Below are 14,339 nucleotides of genomic sequence, written 5' to 3'. Positions count from 1 at the left end.
GTTTAATTTAATTATACATTTTATTGTTGTGAAAACCACATTACATAAAGTTTACAATTTTAACCATTTCTAAGTGTGTGGTTCTGTAGTGTTGAGTATATTCACATTGTTATGAACAAGATCTCCAGAACTCATTCCTATTGCAAATCTGAAACTTTATACCCATTAAACAATAATTCTCCTTTTCTCTCAAGCTCTGATAACCACCATTCTACTTTTTGTTTCCATGAATTTGACTATGTTAGATATCTCATATAAGTGGAATCATACAGTATTTGTCTTTTAATGACTGATTTATTAAACTTAGTATAATGTCCTCAAGGTTCATCCATATTGCAACATGTGACAGGATTTCCTTTCTTTTAGGACTGAATAAAATTCAATTTTATGTATATGCCATGTTTTGTTTATTCATTCAACCATTGATGGACATTTGGGCTGCTTCTATCTTTTGGCTAGTTTCATGTTTTAATTGAAAACATATGAGATATGTAATGTCTATATCCATGTATAATTGGATATTTATGATATAACATATATATAAACATTTTACCAAAAAATAAGTTTTGAGAGTAGAGGAAGGTATCATCTTAATTTATTACCAACATTATTTCTCTTGAGGTATAACCACTTTTATCAGTTCATTGTATATCACAAAAAGATTTTTTAAAAATGTATGCATCTATGTACATTTAAAATTGAATTATGTATGCTATGATATTGTATTTATTATTCTATTTTTTAAAACTAGCACTCCTTTAGAGTAATATTTGTATCAGTAAATAGAACTTTACCTCATTTAACTGTTTATTAAATATATGATTATTCATGATTATGTGGACTGCTTTCACTATTGTGTTATCATTTAACTATTTTTGAAGTATAATACATATACAGAAAAGTATAAACACCAGTTAATGTACTTTCACAAACTAAATTCACCTAGATCTGCAAATAGATGATTACCAGCCCAAGAAACTTCCCAGTCACTATTAACTCTGAGTGGCAACCACTCTCCTGACTTCTAACAACATAAATTAGTGTTGTCTCTTTTCGTACTTCATGTAAATTGAACCATATGAACAACATTCTTTCTTGTGTTTTATCTCTTTCATTCAACATTATGTTTGTGATCCTTATTCCTACTGCTGCAAATCCTGGCAGTTAATTTTTTTCATTCTTATTTCTATACATGCCATTGTATGAATATAAAACAATTTGCTTATTCATTCTGCTTTTGATAACCATTCAGAAAATTTTGATGTGGGCTACTATAAATAGGGCTGCTGTGAGCAACATCATTCATTTATTCTGGTGTACACACTGCTGTTAGTTCTATAGCTGGCAGTGAAATTGTTGAATTATCAGAGCATGTACAGATTTAGCTTTAGAAGATCCTGATAAATAATTTTCCAAAGAAAATGTACTAATTTGAATTCCAATCACAGGGTGTAAATAAATAGTTTTATCAGAGGCGTGTGAACCAGAGCAACTCCATCTTAAACAGGAGCTGAGTAAAAGGAGGCTGAACCCTACCTGGGCTGCATTTCCAGACAGTTAAGGCATTCTAAGTCACAAGATGAGATAGGAAGTCAGCATAATATACAGGTCTTAAAGACCTTGCCGATAAAACAGTTTGCAGTGAAGGAGCCAGTCAAAACCCACCAAATCCAGAATGGCAAGAAGACTCAGTGCTACACTCCCATCGGCACTATGGCATGAGTAATCCACCCCTTGTTTAGCGTATAATCAAGAAATAACCATAAAAATGGGCAAACAGCAGCCCTCGGGGCTGCTTTGTCTACGGAGTAACCATTCTTTTACTCCTTTACTTTCTTAATAAACTTGCTTTCACTTTGCACTGAGGACTCACCCTGAATCTTTCCTTGCCCAAGAACCCTCTCTTGGGGTCTGGATAGGGACCCCATCCTGTAACAGTTTCTTCATTTTATTATCACATTTAGTATTTTCTACGATTTTTATTATAGTCACTGGTGAATCTACAATAGTATCACATTGTGACAGATATACGTGTGCTATAATATGCATGCACCATTTCTAGGAATGGGTACTGCACTTCAATGATTGCCTATGGTCGGGGAACAAGAATTTGGGTGTGAAGTATATAGTAAAACTCACTTCTCACTTTATAGTTTTTGATACTATTTGAAATATTTTAACATGTGCTATATTATCTTTTTAAAGTTTTCCTTTCTTTCATGTCCTTTTTAATTTCTAAGAGAAAAGTAATTCGTCTTTAATATTAGTCTAAAAACCAATTCATTTTTTATCCCAAGGCCACTGGGAGTTGGACAATCACATGGGAAGTGTAAAGCTCAAATTCTCTTGCCAGCCGTTAAGTTTTTGTGGACAGAGCAAGGAGATGGGAAACAGAACGGAAGTGAGGCTGAAACTCCAGAGTAGTATGAAGAGCCAGATATTCACGGCCCTCCCAAACATGACTTACTGTTCTCTTTACTATCTGATTATTACTGATGTTGAAAGTTTCTTTTTTAAAATATGTGTGTGTGTGTGTGTGTGTGTGTGTGTGTGTGTGTGTGTGTGTATTCCACTGGGGTCCAGCCTAGAGGTGTAGAAGCAACTGTCTCTGCCTCCCTGATACTGGCCTATATTTTCATACTGGCCTGACCTGAAGTCGAAATCAAGAGAAAAGTCATCAAGCTGACATATAGGTATGTGATCAAAATTCTTTGTGCTATTAAAAGAGAAAGAAAAAATAAAGCAAGGAGAAAATATAGAATTAAGAAGTATGATTTCAAGATTTATTCTTTGATTGAATAAAATTACCCTCAAATGACTCAACTAACAGATGACTAAGGTTTTACAAGTTGTATTGTTAGGGAACTCCTACTTGGAAATCAGCTACCTGTGATTTCCTCAAGAACCTACTGGGCCAAAGCTCATATGATTCTTAAGTACTGTTCAGGTTGCAGAGCCTTCCTTGTGCAGCAGGATACTGTGTTCCCTTGTGAGTGTGACAGTAAAGATCAATGACAGGAGATGGGTCAAAGCAATGCATTAATACCACCAGTAGAGAAGAATTCCCCATTTATTCTTTTGACTTTATTGGACTGTTTCTGTTTTCCCTAACATTGTTTGTTGTGTAAGATAGAATGGTTAGGTTTATAATCAGAATTTGGCAGGGGTGCTGTGAGGACTCACATTTGAATTTGATTAAGGGAAATGCATTTTACCCAGAGATGCTGGCCCTAGAATACGATGACTTAACAGCATGTCTTTGGATTGTTCCTGTTGGAGAGAGGATGAGTGCATGTTTATTAAGTAAAATAATTATATTAGGTGGAGCTATTCATGGAATTATACACATATGTGTTAACTAGACAGCTAAAAAATAAAATGTGGAAGATATAATTTAACCCCCTTGTTTACTCACATTTTGTTTATTAACAGCAAGTGTCATCATTTCTGTGGATCCAAGCCTCTCACTCCACGTGATTCTGGGTGGTACCAGTGCAATAAGTGCCATCCTATTTTCCCTTTCTAACCTGTATCCCCCCAAAAATAGGTCTGACTTAGCATATTAGCCATCAGTTTGATCACAGTCATTGGCTTATTTATGTGATGTCAGCATAAATTCTTCTCTGGGATTTAACATGTGGGTGCCAAAGGGGAGAAAAGCACATATGGGTGCTAAAAGGGAGAAAATATGTATTTATAATTAGCAAAGCATACTAAGCTCGGAGGTAACCTGGTCTTAGAACAGGATAGTTACAGCTCAGGTTACCTCTGAGCTTAGTATACTTTGCTAATTGTGTGTGTGTGTGTGTGTGTGTGTGTAACTTACTTTCCTCTGACCTTAGTAAGCTTTGCTAAGAACAGTCTAGAGTCTTGTGTATACATATTACTACTATTTTTTCCAACATGGAGGAATCTTACCTACAATAAGCCAAATGACCACCAACAACAAAAAAGGAAAGCTGATGAAGCCAAGAGACAGAGTGACTGACTACTATGTGTCCCTAAGTTACTAAAGCTTACGTAACCTCCAAGAAACCTCCGAGGTAGATGGCTAAGAGACAAGGTAATTAAGTGATGGAAACTTAAGTCTCTGAATCAGTTGGAGGCACATGGATTTTGGCAGTTTGTCATGGGTATTTGGAAAGTCAAGATCACAATGTAATTGTACATTTTTATGTAAAGAAAAATGTTTCACCATGTCGTATTCTAAAATTTGTGTCACTATTATATAAAGATGGACTTACACATATGTAACTTTATATATAGCTTGATGCCTGGTTTTCTACAGTTTGTCTTTGATTTAAGAATCAACCATAATTTAAGAGGATAATGGATTATTGAATAGTTAGTAAACATTAAATAGTAATAATATAAAATATGTTTAACATGCCATTGCTTTTATAATCAAAGTATGTGCTTACATTAAGTGAATGGAATATCCATATTATGAACAATATGTAGTTACGATTGTCACAGGTAGAGCAGAAGTTTTCTCTCTTGCCAGGCATTTAACACAACCTAATAACATGGATAGAGAGACAAACACTCAAGAGGAATAATAAATTTATGTTCTGCTGCTATAAGAGGATAATTTTATGTTTTATTAAGATTGAAGCTTACATTGATATTAAAAATTGTGCTTAATGGTAGGAATGTGAATTAAATTCTTACTGTATTAAGCCTATTTAGCAAGTAAAAATAATTTAGTATATTCAACACATCATGTTTTATAAAGGCTGTATTGAGGAAATGGTTACCTTGCCACCTTAATAGTGGTGTATAATATGAAGCACACCAAAGGTCTAATCCCTTCATTTTATTGCTTTCTTCCATTTTCTCAGCTGAAATGACAAAATTAATCTTCCTGGTCTGTGTTTTGAGTGAGTTACAGTCAGTAGCATCCTGTGCTCAAAAAAACAGACTTCACTCAAGGCAAACAGGCGTGGGAGGAAGGAACGTGTGACTCAAAATTCATCTGAACTTAAAAGACTGTCTTTTCCCTCATGCGTCATCAAAATTAGATGTGTTATGTCATAAAGCTTTACCTTCTTACTAAAACTGTGTTTTAAACTGCTTAATTTTGTTGACGAGAGGTGGAGTGGCAGAAAGGAAAGCATATGCATTGATTATTTTTTAGTACACTGGAAGAAAAGACTGCATGTTTAAGCAATATAATTTGTAGGTTTTAAGATTATTTGATAAAAGATAAATCCTCATGGGCTTCAAAAACAGTAAACCTATTAACAGATCTAATGTGACTTGAAATCATTTTAAATACAGTATGTACATTTCCAATGCTTGATTAATAAACTGCTTGAAGTTACTTATCTATTAGCTCATCAAATTGTCTATTATAAGTAGCCTTTGTATGTAACGTAATACATGTTTTTAAATGGATTATTTAAGAAATTTGATTTTAATATTCTTTCATTATTTTCTTTTTAATAATAAATGGTTAAATAATTGACTCTTAATTTTAAATTTCTCATAGTAAAAATGTATATTAACTGAATATGGGTTTTATAATTTTTTTTAGTGCCACTTTAAACTTTTTTTCAGGAATTTAAGTCTCTCATAATTTGTAGTCATGAAGAATACATAGTTTATGCTGTTTGTGTATTGGAGATAATGTAGAATGGAATATTATTCAATGACGCAGTTCACACTAGTGCTGATCTCTTTCACTGCAGTGAAGTCACAAATGAATTTGCTAAAATGTACTAAGGAGATTTTAGAAGAATAAAATAATAAAGATTTTTAATTGTTTTTCTACTCACTGAAAGGTTATACTTTTTAATGATACAAAAAGTATTTGCAATATTCTTGCATGTGAATTTGTAAAGAAATATTAGTTTCTCTACAAAGTATTTTAAGTAAAACTCTGCTTGGAAAGAGGTTAGATAAACTTTGGAGGACCCTTCAGGTTCTTGAGTCAGTGATTCTGTGATGTAAGCAAATAAGACAGTATGGATTTGAAGTGGACATGTTTCAGCCAAGTCCTTCTATGAGCTGAGCCAAGCCAGTCATCTGGTTTTAATGAACCTCCTTTGGAATGCAAAAATTTTAATGTTTTGCTTGGGGCCACTATAGTTTTAATTATTTGTATTTGACATGTGTTGAGCAATAGCTAAGCACTTGTGATTACTCAACACAACATTTTATGTGGTGCTTGCTTACTTTAGCCTGAAGTGTAAAATATAAGCATTTTTCAGATAGGGTAAAGGGAAATAATTATAAGGATAGGCCATTGGTATTTCTGATTGAAGCTTAAAAACATTCAGAATAGTTTAAAGTTAATGTGACTTACTGTCCATGTTTTTGTACATATTCAGTTATCTTCAAAAGTATATATTAAAAAATTCTGAATCATGCAACTTTAAATTAGGAGATTGTGAATACTTGATCACAACCAGATGTTTTGAATCTCTACTAGCTAAAGACAAAAAGGGAAGTAGATTAAATTGCATAAGTTAAGAACAATTACTGCATTGAAATGGAGTGAATTAGGACCTAAATTTTTAAGTCCAAGGACCTGGTTTTTAATGTCAAAATGTTTTGCAGATATCCACATAGTAGCTATGGTAATTTTTGTAAGCTCTGATTAGGAAATTATGTAACAACTAAAACTGTCATGAGGTCAGTGACATTTTAAAATGAATTTATATGTTTAAAAATAGAAAATATCTACTAGTTTAAAAATAACGTGAACATGAGAAATACTATTTACTAAATCCACAAAAATATACATAATGAATTTTAGGATACCTTATTGTAACTAAGAACTCCCTGAAGCTTCTTTCATCTTGAGTACCAACATTGTTATTAGAAATTAATCAAACATATTTAATATCATATTATTATTTAAATAAAGAAGTTCTCAACATCTAACCTATTTTAAAAACATATATAAAACTATATAAATATAAATAAGTAAATAAATTGATAACTACAAAACAATGCACATACTTCTAAATATGTTGAATGTAGATCATTAAAATGTTTTTTCTTTATCTGTTAGGAAAAGCCAGCATATACACTTCTAACCTACATTAGAAGAAAATGTAGACTCTGTTAAATCTCATGGATAGATAGTTTTAAAGATTTGTATTTTAGACATGAAAATATTCTTCATCATTTTTATTATGTATAATATAAGGTATTTTTTATTTAATTTTTATCATTTTATGGTGCTCATCAGAAATGCTTAAACTAATGCTTTTAAAGCATGGTTATAGGAGTTTGGATTTGAGCCTACTTCCTTTTGTATAAATGTATTCTGTAGTGAGAAACATGTTTTAACTATATAGACTGTACTTCTCACTGGTTTTACTGATATTATAAATTATATGCAAAAGAGAATGAATTGAATTATCAAGTGTAAATCTGTCATTACTATTATAAACATCACTTGCTTCTTAACACAGAGGTAATACTCTGATATTAGCCTCTAGAAAAAAGATCAATATAGTACCATGAAGTGTAGTGCCCATTCTAAAACCCAAAAGGCACAATGTTCCAATTTCTTTTATTCTATAAACTCAAGTCAATCAGTATTCATGACATTCTGCTCCATTACTAGCAGTATTCTAAGTTCTGATATGGTGGCTACAAAAGAGGAAATGTAAATGGTTGCTGAATTCACATAAGTGAAAGTATGGGTACTAGACTGCACTCATCTACTGTAGTTTCATCGACAGTAGTCTCCCCTTAAACACAGTGGATACTTCAAAAATCCCCAGTGGATGCCTAAACCATGGATAGTGTCAAGCTCTATACAGTATATACTATGTATTTCCTGTTCATACACACCTGCAATAAAGTTTAATTCATACATTAAGCACAGTTAGACATAGATAATAACTAACAATTGAATAGAATACTGTAATAATAGTTATGTAGATGTAGTTTTTCTCAGTATCCCTCTCTCTCTAAAAATTTCTTATTTTTGTACTATATAACTGGTAGCTGAAATCTTGGAGAGTAAAACCACGATAAGAGAGGACTACTGTAGCAAAGAAGGAGTAATTTTTCTATGCCAGTTGGCCAGTGATAAGAACTTAACAAGTCTGACTGTATTATCATTACAAACAAGCTGGTAATTCAATACATCTTTATATTAACAGGGGCTGGTGGGATTTCCACTGACCTTCTTTTTTTTTTTTTTTCTTTTTTAGTCCAACCAAATCAATTTCTTTGGATTGTTTATGAAACTTGTATTAGACTTCCTGTTCACAAGTGTCAGTTGCACTAACCAAATAGAGTTGGGTGATTTTTCTTTGCTCATAAAGGTGATAGTTAACATGATTAATACTAGACTATTCAATGTTGGCAGATGAATCTGAATAATTATGATGACAGGCTTTAGTATATTAATGAGGGTTTATTGGGATTACAGAGGGTGAATAACAAGAACAAATTGTGTTGACAATACATTCATAGATTTTTATCAACAAAATTAAATAATTATTTTCTTATCATCCCTAGCTTAGTAAGTTATCACTTCATTCTGCCAATTTTGAGAGCAAAAACTTTAAAATCATCTTTGATAGCAATTTTTCTCTTATAGCGCACATCAATTCATTAGCAAATTCTGCCATCTCTGTATTCAAAGTTTGTACAAAATCCATGTACTCTTACAGTCTCGACAATTACCGCCTTGTCAATGCACTCAAAGTATAACAATAAACTCCTAATACATGAATAAAGCATGGAATAAAGTACATTCCCAGCATGTAAGAAAATCAGTGGGTGATTGAAACAAAGAAAAAAATGACTAAGGTAATGTAAAACTATATATGTGTTTTAATATGTTAATAAACATGCATGCTTATTGTGTATGTTTAATTTAAACACATTAAATGTAGCCTTACAAAATCTAGAATAAAATAAAATATTCTGGGCCGGGCGCGGTGGCTCAAGCCTGTAATCCCAGCACTTTGGGAGGCCGAGACAGGAGGATCACAAGGTCAGGAGATCGAGACCATCCTGGCTAACCCGGTGAAACCCCGTCTCTACTAAAAAAAAATACAAAAAACTAGCCGGGTGAGGTGGCGGGCGCCTGTGGTCCCAGCTACTCGGGAGGCTGAGGCAGGAGAATGGTGTAAACCTGGGAGGCGGAGCTTGCAGTGAGCTGAGATCCGGCCACTGCACTCCAGCCTGGGCGACAGAGCGAGACTCCGTCTCAAAAAAAAAAAATAAAAAATAAATAAATAAAATAAAATATTCTAATATCATGCAATCAGTTCATAGAATTGAAACTTTTTTTTTTTTAAATATCATATCCATCAGTGATCCTCAGTAATGCTGTATTTCCCAGGATCTGGAGTGATTCAGCATATTTCTCCAAGTTTGCAACATTTCATGACCTGAGTTTCTTAAATTTAAGTGCTAGAATGATTTAGGTATAACTCTCTAAAACTGACTATGATAGATCATAAATGCTGCTTCTCATTTCTTGGAACAAATTATATTATTTAATATAATTAAATATAAGTTAAAATGACTATTCTTATTAGAAAAATGTATCCATCAAACAATTTTAGGCTTTTATTTTGTAATTTACCATTAAAAACAAAGAAAACTATCTTACAGGACCAATAATGCTGGCCAAATAAGAAATCCACTAGAATTGTTACACATTTAAATCTGGTAGACGAAATGTTTCTTTTTTTGTCTCTATCTTTTTTCTTTTTCTTTTTCGTTTTTTAAAATGAAGTTTCACTGTCCTTGCCCAGGCTGGAGTGCAATGGAGCGATCTCAGCCTACTGCAATTTGGGTCTCCCAGGCTCAAGCAATACTCGACTCAGCCTTCTGACTACCTGAGATTACAGGTGCCCGCCACCATGCCCGGCTAATTTTTGTATTTTTAGTAGAGACGGGATTTCAACATGTTGGCCAGGTTGGTCTCGATTTCCTGACCTCAGGTGATCCGCCCACCTTGGCCTCCCAAAGTGTTGGGATTACAGGCATGAGCCACTGCGCCTGGCTGTCTCTATCATTTTTTATACTTTATTAAGGTATAATTGACAAATAAAAGTTATATATATTTATGGCGTAAAAAGTGATATTTTGATACATGTATACATTACAAATTGATTAAATCAAGCCACTTCACATATTCATCACCTCACATACTTATATTTTTTTGTAGTGAAAGCATTTAAGATTTGGTCTCTTAGCAATTTTATGTATTAAAAACTTTATTATTAACTATAGTCAGCATGTTATATATTATATATTCATAATTTATTTATGTAATTGTAACTTTATATACTTTGACCAACATTTTGCCATCCCCCACACCCAGCCACTGTCAACCAGCTTTCTACTCCCTGCTTCTATAAATTCAGGGTTTTTAGTTTCTACATGTAAGTGAGATCATACAGTACACATCTTTCTATTTCTGGCTTATTTTACTTAACAGTGTTCTCCATGTTCATCCATGTTGTGTAAATGAGAACATTTTATTATTTTTATGGCTAAATAGTATTTCATTTTGTATATAACCACACTTACGTATCCATTCATCTGATGATGGACACAGGTTAATTTCATATCTAATTTATTGTGAATAATGTTGCCATGCACAAGAGAGAGCAGCCATCTCTTTGACATACTGATTTCATTTTGGGGGGCTATATACCTATATACCTGCAAGTGGGATTGCTGGACAATAGAGTATACCTATTTTTAATTTTTTGAAGAGCCTCCATTCTGCATTCCATAATGGTTGTACTAATTTACATTCTCACCAATATGGTACAAGGGTTCTCTTTTCTCCACATCTTCCTCAATACATGTTATGTTTTGTATAATAGCTAGTCTAACAGATATCTCACTGTTGTTTTAATTTGCATTTCTCTGATAATTAGTGATGTTGAACTTTTTTTTTTTCATATATCGGTTGGCCATTTTTATGTCTTTTCATTATTAAGTTCTTATAAGATGTATAGTTTGCAAGTGTTTTCTCCAATTTTTAGGTTTCTGCACTCTATTGATTGTTTTCTTTGCTATGCATTAAACATTCAGTTTGATGCAATCTCTTTTGTCTATAATTGCTTTTGTTGCTTATGTTTTTGGGTTCATGTACAACAAAATACTGTCCAGACCAATGTCAAGAAATTTTCTCATAGTAGTTTGACAACTTCAGGTCTTATGTTTAAGTCATGAATTCATTGTTTTAATTTTTTGCATATGGAGTGAAATGAGGTTCTAATTTCATTCTCCTGCATGTGGATATCTTGTTTTCCAACACCATTTATTGAAGAGACTATTGTTTTTCCTGTGTATGTTCTTGGCAACTTTGTTGAAGATTAATTGACTGTACATGTGAAGATTTATTCTTAGGCTTTCTGTTTTGTTTCATTTTTCTCTATTCCTGTTATTAATGCCAGTATCATCTGTTTTGATTAGCATGATTTTGCAGTAAATTTTGAGATAAGGAAGTGTGATGGAAGTGTGATGCCAGCACTTTTGCTCTTTTTTGCTCAAGATTGCTTTGACTTTTTGGCATCTTCTTTGGATTTTACAAATTTTATATTTTTTTCTGTTTCTGTAAAAATTGTTACTGTAATTTTGATAAGGATCGCCTTGATCTGTATATTTCTTTGGGTAGTATAAGCATTTTAATAATATTAATTATTTCAATCCATGAACATGGGATATCTTTTCATTTATATGTCTTGTCTTCAATTTCTTTCATATATGTTTTATAATTTTCAGTGTATAGATATTTCACCTTCTTGGTTATATTTATTCCTAAGTGTCTTTTTAAAATGTCATTATAAATGAGACTCCTTTCTTGATTTTTTAATCAGATAATGTATAGAAACACAATGATTTTTGTACATTGATTATGTATCCTGTTACTTTACTTAATTAGTTTATTAGTTCTAACAGTTTTTGATTTAAATGGTATTTATTATCTTTCAGTTCGCAGGTGCTGTTCTCAATCCAGGAATACAATGATGAATAAGCTAAAGCCCTTATTTCAGAGCTGACACACACTATACCTAATGTATCAAAAATGGTTCTTGCTATATTTCTGTTTATTTGTTTTTATTTGCAAGAATATAGATAGCATCTGCTTTGACATAAAACTTTTATGTGTCTTATGTAGTTGATTTATAAATGTTCTATCTATAAATATAAAACAATAAGTTACTAGTAACAGTTGGCTTAGGAAAACTTTTAATCATGTCCTACATTTTACAACTTGTAATTTCTACCAAATGTTTGTATTTTTATTAGTCTTATTAAATATAATAAATATTTGCCTTACTTAACATATTTTAATAGAATTCTTCATACGTTTAGCAGAAAACTAATTATGGTTTCCCATGTGATTTTTCTTTCATATACACAGTATTATTTAAAATAAATTTTTATAAAATAAGCCAAGTGGTTTTTATTGTAATGTATATGTTACATTAAGAAATAATATACATTCTCTAATGCCATTTTATATGCTATCTTCTAAGCACTAAGTTATGTTTACCAGGAAAAGGTTCAATTTGGTGACTTAAGTAATTTCTTTTCTATTCCTTATTTAGAATTGCCAGTAGTGTAGGCGTATGTCTGGGCCATTCGCCCAACTATACTAGTGGTTCCCTTTCATTTTCTTTCCCTGATTCAGCATCAAGCATGAGTTACATATGGTCACCAATCTTCCAGACAAAAAATAGCTAAAGAAGAGTAAATTTTTCCACTACATTAGTCATCTGGGACTCCTCTCTGTGGTCAGTACCTGTATGGAAAAAGAATTAAAAAAGTGTTTTCACTGATAACAGTCCTTCAAACATATTATTTTTTCAAAAATCATCAAACCACAAAGATAGTTCCAGTCAGACATCCAGATGTTTACTCTGAGTCAGAGAGTAGCTATCAAACACTGTGGTAAGGGATTCCCTAAGTAGGTAACCGAGTTTTCTGTACACAGCAAAGGCTCTTAGACTTGGATTTGAGTAACTAAGTTTTATTTAGTTTGCTGACTTTTAAGTTTCATTCCATGACTTTTCTGACTACTCTGTATAAAATTTGGAGCTATTTTTTATAATAAATACAATGTGGAATAGAGCAGAGTTCCCACAATGAGGTAGTTCATAGATGCATCAGATGTGCTTAAGAAACTATAAAAATAGCTAAACGCCTAGACACATTATAGTTAGCATCATCAAATATCATTGGAACTATTTAGAGGATAAGGGTATCACATACGTTTGAAAATATCAGGAAGTCTTCACAAAATTGATTCTACACTTTATGAGACTGAAGGATTTCAACACAGAGAAAGAGGGTGACTTTTTAGGGAGAAGCAATGTTATGAGCTTGCATTAGACTTTTGTGACCACAGGAAATTATTAGGATTAAATCATGAAAACTATGCAGAGCTTTAATTTTGGATGCTGATTTGATCATTTTTATTTAATTTGGTAGCCATTTTTTAGTATAATTACATTTTCTAAGTATGATTTAGAAAAATTAATCTAAAGTCTTGAATAGAATGAAATAACATCAGGTAAGAATAAACAAATGAAACCAACGAGGAGATAATGAGACCAATGAAGAGATAAGAGACCAATGAGGATGCAATACAAAGTACAAAAAAAAAAAAAAAAAAAAAAAGAGAGAGACAGAGAGAAAAGAAAGGAAAGGAGAAATGTATTGATAAAGTAGAAATTACACTGCCTAACTGGCTAAGAAATACATTTGACAAATTATGCTAAAAATTTCTGTTATTTTGAATTGGGACTTGTATATTGCAGATGTTTTTATTAGATTGAGAGGTAGGGTAGTAGACTTGGCTTTCAGCCTACTAAGTTTGTAGTTCCATGAGTTCTTCTGGGCAATTTATCTAGTAGACATTTAAAATCAGAGAATTGAAAGCCTCTAATTTTGTTATGCAAAATTGTCATCTCTTGCCTATGGTGCCATGAAACAGAAAAGGATAATTTTATTTTGTAACACAACTTGACTCCACTGCTATGGTGCTGTGAGCAGGGTCACCAAAATCTGTTCTGTTCTTCCAGAAACTGCAGATAAAGGGAACCCAAAAACTGTCAAGCTGGCAAAAGCATACTAATTCTTTAGCAGCCACACTACTGGTCTCCTTCTCTCTGCCTCAACTAGTTCACTGAATGATAAAAATCACTGTTTGTCTTCTCTGCAAGATTCTGATTATGGGAAAAATGACTTGTGAGACTAGTATTAGGCTCTAGTAAGTCTGATGTACTTTGTGCTACAAATTTGTCTTGTCCTATTCTGTCATAAAGAGGGTTACCATAGGATACGATGCAGGCCTGGGACTCCTATAACCTCGTGTTCAAGCTGGCCTTGCAGAC

At 32.6% G+C, this 14,339-nt stretch overlaps 1 long non-coding RNA gene across 1 annotated transcript in view; it reads left to right on the top strand.

The window, feature by feature from the left end:
* LOC113220103 overlaps positions 1–12,394 on the top strand; it is a 76,618-nt gene extending 64,224 nt beyond the window's left edge. Inside the window, exon 4 of the long non-coding RNA XR_003307047.1 lies at positions 11,932–12,394. This is a non-coding gene — a long non-coding RNA (uncharacterized LOC113220103). The remainder of the gene's footprint in view (positions 1–11,931) is intronic.
* The last annotated feature ends 1,945 nt before the right edge of the window (positions 12,395–14,339 follow it).

Source organism: Piliocolobus tephrosceles, chromosome 8, assembly GCF_002776525.5.
Source record: "Piliocolobus tephrosceles isolate RC106 chromosome 8, ASM277652v3, whole genome shotgun sequence".
Taxonomy (NCBI): domain Eukaryota; kingdom Metazoa; phylum Chordata; class Mammalia; order Primates; family Cercopithecidae; genus Piliocolobus; species Piliocolobus tephrosceles.
This window is presented reverse-complemented; position numbering and strand designations above follow the sequence as displayed.